Source organism: Brachypodium distachyon, chromosome 5 (genome assembly GCF_000005505.3).
Source record: "Brachypodium distachyon strain Bd21 chromosome 5, Brachypodium_distachyon_v3.0, whole genome shotgun sequence".
NCBI lineage: Eukaryota > Viridiplantae > Streptophyta > Magnoliopsida > Poales > Poaceae > Brachypodium > Brachypodium distachyon.
The window spans coordinates 13,246,251-13,254,233 of NC_016135.3; positions in this window are offsets into that span (position 1 = coordinate 13,246,251).

Consider the following 7,983-nt stretch of genomic DNA (forward strand, 5'->3'; position numbering starts at 1 on the left):
AGTACTGCCGGCGCGCTTTTTGAGGCAAGCTCATCATCCCATCGGACAGTAAAGCCGACAAAGCCATTAAGAGGGGAATTTCAGTTCCCACGCGGATACTTATTCTCCCGGATTCGACGGGATTCTTTGCGCCACACCGCGTGGTAACCGAGCGCGTGCGCGTTAATGGGGTTGAATGCCCCCATGATCGTGCGCAGCCCTTCAGTTGGCCACAGGGATCGTGGGCGTGGAAGATCCACACCCCATTAGTGCGTCTTGAGTATAAATAGAGGGAGGGGGCGAGGGTAAAAAACCCTTCGCACTCCCCCAACCTTCTTGCTCTCCTTTGCTCCTTGCGCACTCCGCCATTACCGCGAGCTCCAAGCTCTTCCGCCGTCGCACTTCCTGACTTCGAGCAACGAAGCTTGCCGCCGCATCCTCGTGCGCACGCTCAGTCAGCTTTTCGCCGCCGCTTTTCTTACTTGCTCGAGCCTTGCGCTAGCACCTTCTCACCGGAGATGCAAACCCTAGATCTAGTTTTCTAATCCATGGCTTCTTCATCCCGCGAAGCCGCCGCCGTCGACCCCGCTATCCAGGACCCTGAGGAGGAGCTAGGCTCAGAGCGAGCTGCTTGGGAGGGCTCCGACGTCTCCCCGGCGGACATTGAGTGGCTCCGCCGCTCCCGGTGGGTTCCAGAGGACGTGGAGTGCCGGATCCCCGACGACGCGATAGTGCCAGCACCCGAATGTGGTGAGCGCGTTGTTTTTGTCGCTCACTTTGAACTCGGTTTTGCTCTCCCGGCCAACGACTTCACTAGGAAATTTCTAGACTTCTTTGGCCTCCAGCCGCACCACCTTCCGGCAAACGCCATCCTCACTCTCTCGGCGTTTGTTACTTGCTATGAGGCCTATCTCAGACTCTGGCCTTCCACCGACTTGTGTGCCAAATACTTCAAGTTTCGGCCCCAAGTTCTTCCCGACAAGGAAAATCCCGGCGCCACCATCGTCATACCTCGTCGGGGTTCGGCCTTCCCTAGGATCCAGGGTCTCGAGTCCTGTAAAAAGTGGCTCAAGACCTTTTTCTATGTCAAGAACTCCTGCGACACCGACAAGATCAACTTGCCGAGATTTGTAGTCGGCCCTCCGGAGGAGAAGAACTGGAAGTACGACCCGAAGGACAACCTTCCTGAGATCAACGAGAGCCACGCAGGCATCCTTGAACTCAAGGCAGAAGGGATGATGGCCGATGATTTGCTGGCCACCTTCGTATACCGGCGGCTGTCGGACGCACAAGATGTGCTTCTACGGTGGTCAGTTTCACCCGAACCGGCTGTCCACCGTCCGGCTTGACCAGGCGGAAGTCCGGCGCCAGGTCAAGGCGATCGCGAAGACGAGCATGCCGGAACACTGGGAATGGGGTATGCCGGCATACAGTCGGAAGCACCGTCCGCCCCCGGTGAGTTTTTGTTTATTCACGTCTTCTGTTCTCATCCGGCATAAAGCTATGCCGGCTTTTATTTGATAAAGACTCATCTCGGCGCCATTTGATTCTTTTGTGCAGAAGTTACCCTTCAGCGCAACGAAGACGGGAAATCCCCAGATAAACGTTTTGGGAGCCAGCGCACGACCATCGACCACGAAGATCCGGACTCAGAGGATCACATGCCGATCACCCATGCCGGCCCCCGTCACACCGAAGGTAACAATTCCCGACATTTTCTCTTAGTCATTATAATACTTAGTATCAGGTTGCTCACACCCGCATTTCTCCGGGGACAGCCGACTCGGCCGATCCCGCTGCTGCTGCTGAGGCGTTGGATCCAGTTGCGGCTACAGTGTTGGTCCGTGAAAAGCGCGGAGCTGAGAAAGATCTTCCGCGAACTATAAAGCGGAAGAAAGTTGCCTCTCGTGGTCCTAAGCCGAAGCCCATGACCGTTGGGTAAGACTTATGACAACTTAAATCTTGATGTCGGTTTTCTTCTTAGCTATTATGCTAATAATCCACTCTCATTCCTGCAGGGCGGCTTTGATAGCTACCCAATCTCAAACGTGCATCGCGTCTGAGATCCCGGCGGCTCCATCTCCCCGTGCCGAGCATGCAACTCAGGCCACGGGTGAGACCGAGACTGCTGCGGATCCGACATCTCCCGTCCGGGATGTCGGCCCAACAATCGACGCTTCGAGCGTCGCCCAAGCCGGGACGTCCGCAGCCGGGACTTCAGCTGTCGGGGCTGCTCCTTCCTCGGCGGCAACCGAGACACAAATGGAGCCGCTCGTCACAGTGACACCGCAACAACTGGCAATGGGGCCCCAAGAACCCCAAGGACCACAAACGACTCCGACACCGCCGTCATCACCGCCACAGACGCAGGGTACTCAACTTGCGGCTGCACAAGCTAAGAGAGCTAGGAGCTCCGCTATCCTGGCGGGACAAGCGCCTTCGAGTTCCTCCAGCTCACAGCCTGCCCGGGGCAACCAGGGAGTTCCCCTCAGGACGGCCCGCGGGCATAGCTGGGGGTCACCGGGCCAGTTCGTAATGTACTGGAACAGTGTTGACGGTTACGAAGTGACCTCCAGCACCCTCCAGACAGCGCGGCAGAGCCCTCTAGTGGGACCCGCACCTGCGGCGACTCAGGAGTCTGTGGCGGCCCGGATGTTCCAGGCAAGGGTGGGCTTATTCGAGTCTAGCCGAGCTACAGAGGTACGAAAAACTCCTTTTTGAAGTTTTTTATTCTACTTCTAGTATCCGTACTCCTAGTCCCCGAGGTTTAAGGCGAGTAAGAATTAGTCGGCCTGAAGCTTATCTTAGAAAACTTCAAACACTTATTCCCCGAGATTCAGGCCGGGCTTAGAATAGTCGGCCTTAAGCTTAAAAACTTCAAAAACTTATTCCCCGAGATTCAGACCGGGTTTAGAATAGTGGGCCTGAAGTTTAAAAACTTCAAACCCTTATTCCTCGAGATTCAGGCCGGGTTTAGAATAGTCAGCCTGAAGCTTAAAAACTTCAAACACTTATTCCTCGAGATTCAGGCCGGGTTTTAGAATAGTCGGGCTGAAGTTTAAAAACTTCAAACACTTATTCCCCGAGTAGTTGTGAACCTTCCACTGTAATAGACTTATATGTGGATCACTATTTTGCAGACCTGCACGAATAAGCGCACCGCCACCTTCAAGACCTTGCTAGCAAAGTACAAGAAGCTGGAGGTGGAGCACAAGGCTTTGGTACCCGATCGCCAGAGCCAGAGTAAGTATATTTTTACCATCATAAATACTTTGTCCGAGTATTGATGCACAGCAGAAACTGATACGTGCTCTTGTTTACAGCCGGGGACAATGCTCAAATATCTGAGCTTCTGAAGCGTGTCGCCGAAGTACAAGGTACAAGCTTATCCTCATCCCGTGTCTCATCCCTTTTAAACTAAAACCTTTGTGACACACATCTGTTAAACAGATGAGAAGTCTCGGCTCAAAGAGCAGCACCGGGATGAAGTGGCCCGTCTGAAGGCGCAGCTCGAAACTCAGGCGGAGGCGCACAAGACCGAGGTAGGTCTACTGACCTCGGCCCTCTCTGCCCCAGCTGATGAGAAGATCCGCCTAGAAGGCGAGGTGCAGAAATGCAAGGATCTCGTCGCCGAGGTTGAGACCCACGCCAGTACCGTCGAGAAGGAAAAGGCCGAGAATGCCCGCCTGCTCAGCGTGTGCCGGCGTGACCTCATTAAGATCGACGCCATGTTGACTAGTAAGTGGCCTTTGTCCAAATCTCTTCCTCTGATCACCTGTCCGTTGATAGCAATAGGGTGCCGAGACTCATTACTATCTTTTTGCCTTTATCAGAATTTTTTCCACAATCTGTCGAGACCGCCCAAGCTGTCTTGATTAAAGCCCGTAAAAGGAGAGATCCAGTCGGGGCAGAACCCTTCGAATACAGCTTGGAGGATTTCTTGGTTAGCGTTGCGAGCCGGATAAAGCCTCTGAAGTCCTTCGGGGTGAACATGCTCAGAGCCGGCATCCGGGCCTTTCGAGCTTTGTGGCCGGGAGAAGAAGCTCTGACCGGCATCCCGGAGTTGGCAACGCGCCTTCCGGAGGTGGAGGATCGTCTTAATGAGTGGCGGGAGTCGGCCGCTCATGTCGGCGCCGTTGAGGCCTTGTCGTTTGTACTTTCTTGGTACGACGGCATCAACCTCGACGTGCTGCAGTCGATTCGTGTCGGCTCCCCCTATCTCTCGGACCCTGAGCTGATCGCAAAGCGTCAGGAGCGGGCCTACTCCTTCATCCAATATGCCGATGTGCATAAATTTGTGGAGGGCCCGGTATCCGAAGCAGAGGCAGAGATGGCCGAGGAAGAACACGAGGAGGCAGTCGACGAAGAGATTGTCGTCGAGTTAGCTTCCACTGCAACGGATGCCTTGAGTTTCGGCGCTGCCAATCCTTCTGTCTCTTCTTAGGCATGTCAGACAAAATACTTTAAAACTATCAGATCCCCGGGATGCCGGGTGCAGATGTAACCGAATTATAACACTTTTGTTTTTGAAGCATCATACTTTTAATTTATTCAAGTCTTTTAATTACTGAGTTCCCAACCGAGTCCCCGAGTCTATTTTTCCTGTTGGTGAAATTTTATGACTTCGGTTCTTTTGTCTGCCTTGTCGGCGTTCGACGTATGAATCGCGAAGTCATAGAACAACCCTTTCCAAAAAATTAAACTCGACAAACTCGCTTGGAAATACCCGAAACTGGAACGAAATGCCGGGTTAAGTAAAACAACGTGCATCTCGGCTCGGTTCCTTGTTTGTTTCCACAATTGCTTTTCATGTGTTCAATTATCTAGTACCCGTCTCTAGCTTGCCATGAAGCCGGGTTGCGGACTGCAGCGATGTCATAGAGGGGATTTTCAATACCAACACACTACTAAACCGACATAAGGTTACACAATTAAGCCATACCGACATAGAAGAGATAATTTCAATATAACACCTAAACAGCATGGAAGTCCCCGAGTTCCTTTTGAGAACCCGGTGGATAATTTCATTGTCTAAAAACATTGAACATAAGGAGAAAACGATACAAATACTCATCTTTCAAGTATAGAACGGACGTAGTAAAACTACATTTCATGGCCTCTTGGTCTACTCGCCTGACCGGTCCATCCTGTTTGCTTTGGGATCCTGCGCATCTATAAGATAGTAGGAATCATTATGCAGCGCTTTGCTCACAATGAAGGGTCCTTCCCAGGGAGCGACAGTTTCTGCATGCCGGCTGTGCGTTGCACAAGTCGGAGCACGAGGTCTCCTTTCCGGAATACTCGTGGGTTTACCCTCCGGCTGTGATAACGCCTTAGGTGTTGTTGATAGATGGCCGACCGAGATAGAGCCAATTCCCGTGCTTCTTCGAGCAGGTCGACAGCATTTTCTCGGGCCTCTTTTACCCCGGCTTCCGTATACATGGTCACTCGCGGAGAGTCAAGTTCAATGTCGGCTGGTAAGACAGCTTCTGGACCATGTCTGCAGCCTCCTGCAGCGCACTCGGCCAGTAGAACCCGTGCCAGAATGTCTTGCTCACTAATGTCCTCGAGGACGCATGGTGACCGCATTCTCCCTGATGAATATCTCGAAGTATCTCTTGCCCTTCTGCCGGCTCGATGCATCGCTGCAAGACGTTAATAACACTTCTCTTGTATAGCTCACCATTGATGATAGTATACGCCTTTGCCCTTCTCTGAACTTGCCTTGCCGACATTTCCTCTTCCGGGAGACTCCCATCTTTGAGATAAGACATTATCGGTTGTGCCCAAGCCGGCACGGGGCGAGTAGCGAAAACCGGCTCGTCTGGTTCGTCTATCTCCATTGGCTCAACCGCCAGCGCTTTCGCCGAGTTAGGGCGCCCAGTCCTCGGGTTACCGGAACCGCTGCCACTGTCAATATCCATTGGGGTAATGTCAGCTTCTGAGTTTGCCAGGATAAAGATTCACTCCGATTCTGGTGATGGCTTGATTGACGGTTTGCGTAAATGATCCAATGCCACTCCAGCCAGGATAGCTTGTCGCGTTGAACCGAGCTTCGACAGCGTATCGGCTGCCTCGTTTTCTGCCCGCAGGATATGATGGAATTTACACCCTTCAAAATGACCACTGATCTTCTGAACATGAAAACGGTATAGTGCCATGTTGGCATCCAATGCATCCCAACTGCCGGAAGCTTGCTGGACTACCAAGTCCGAATCGCCAAAGCATTGAATTCGACGAACTCCAATCTCTTTTGCCATCTTTAGTCCGTGCACGAGTGCCTCATACTCGGCGACGTTGTTGGATGCCGCAAAATGAATTTGCAGCACATATTTAAGTTGGTCGCACTTATGCGAAGTTAAGACTATGCCGGCAGCAAGCACACTTTTCATTTTGGAGCCATCAAAATGCATCTTCCCGTAGTTAGTTTCAGGCGGTGGTGCCTCATATTCTATCTCGGCCCAGTCTCGTTGTCTCTTTGCTTGCACATGGACAACTGTTGAGGGCGTTTTGGCGTCTTGTAAGTACTTGTGAAATTGCTGAGGAAAGCTTCTTCAAAATCTATCCAGCAATTTATGCTGTCTTCCGGCAGATTGTTCAGCCATATCCTTGCCGGCCCTATCAGCATCTGGGGTACATAACGTACTGCACATCGGCGATTGCCACCTGCCACATGCACCGCCATGACACAATCTTCCAGCCAATCTTCCAGCTTTGTACTGCCGTCATAGGTTCTCGTACCCCCGGGCAGCTGGAAACCCTGGGCTGGTGTCTCCCTCATGATCCGGTGTGCAAAACAATGCGGTCCCGGTGGGCCTTGTTCTTCCAGGAGCTCTGACAGATAAATTATGTCGAGCCAATGCCGGGCATCTAGTGGCGATACTTGTCGGTTCCCAACTCGGGCTCCGAGCGGGCCGAGATTATCATGCTCTCGCCTGAGATAACCTTCATCACCCATGGCAAAGTACCCGTCATCATAATGATTTTGCCGGCGATCTTCACCTCGATACAGGGGGTTGCGCTCGATACCCTGCTGACCTGCAGCAGTATTGGGTGTCGGACCCTGAGGTTGGTGTCCATGACCAGCCGAGTGACGTTCTTGCTGATCTCGGCGATTGTTGCCGAGACGCAGACCACTCTGGCTGTCATCGACTCTCCTGGCCATTTGTCTCTCGGCCAGAACCGGATCATAATGCTCAAGGCGCTTATCTCGGCCTGAGTTGACACTTTTGTCCCGTTTGCCACCAGGCGAGGACGCTTGTTTGTCAGCCCGGCCATCGGCGCCCGCTGCCGAGTGAACGACTTGAGACGCACCGGGCTTACCGTGCAACCTCATGTATGCCTCATTCTGCTTGTTGGTTGTGTGGAGCAATTCCTACACGCGCAACTGTTGCAGCCGGAGTGCCTCTCCCGTGAGATTCGGCAACTCTTCGGCCGCAGCCTCGGCGGCCCTGAGATTCTTGGCAGGGGTGTTATATTTTGGCCTCAGCGCCGAAGCAAAACTTGCCGACACTGCGGGCACCACTCCGCCATCTCTGGCTATCTCGGCATTCAAGTTCCTGCCACGGTTACGCACCTCTCCAACTCGGCTAGGGTTAGTCAATGCGATAGAATTGTGACCATGGGCTTTGTTATACTCACGGAGCGAAATATCAAGTTCTTGCCGGGCGCGAGCCACATCGACGGCCTCCTTCAGCAGCTTTTGGTGCTCCAACTCCAACTCCGCCTGCAGCTGGGCCAGGTTAGCGTTTGACGCCACCGGCGCGGTCAGTCGTTCGATGGAGGCCTGCAGCTGAGTCGTCTTTGGCGGCAGAGCCGACATGCTGGTTTGAGCAGCGACGTTATCCGGCTTCTCCAGGGGGAACTTCGCCGTTCTACCGGACTTGCTTGCTGCGGTGCCCTTGCCAGCATCGACGCCATGAGCCGTCACCATAACCTCCACACGGTCAGCGGGGCAGTCGACATGCTGGCCGCGAACCGTGCAGACGGCGGGGGGATCTTCGG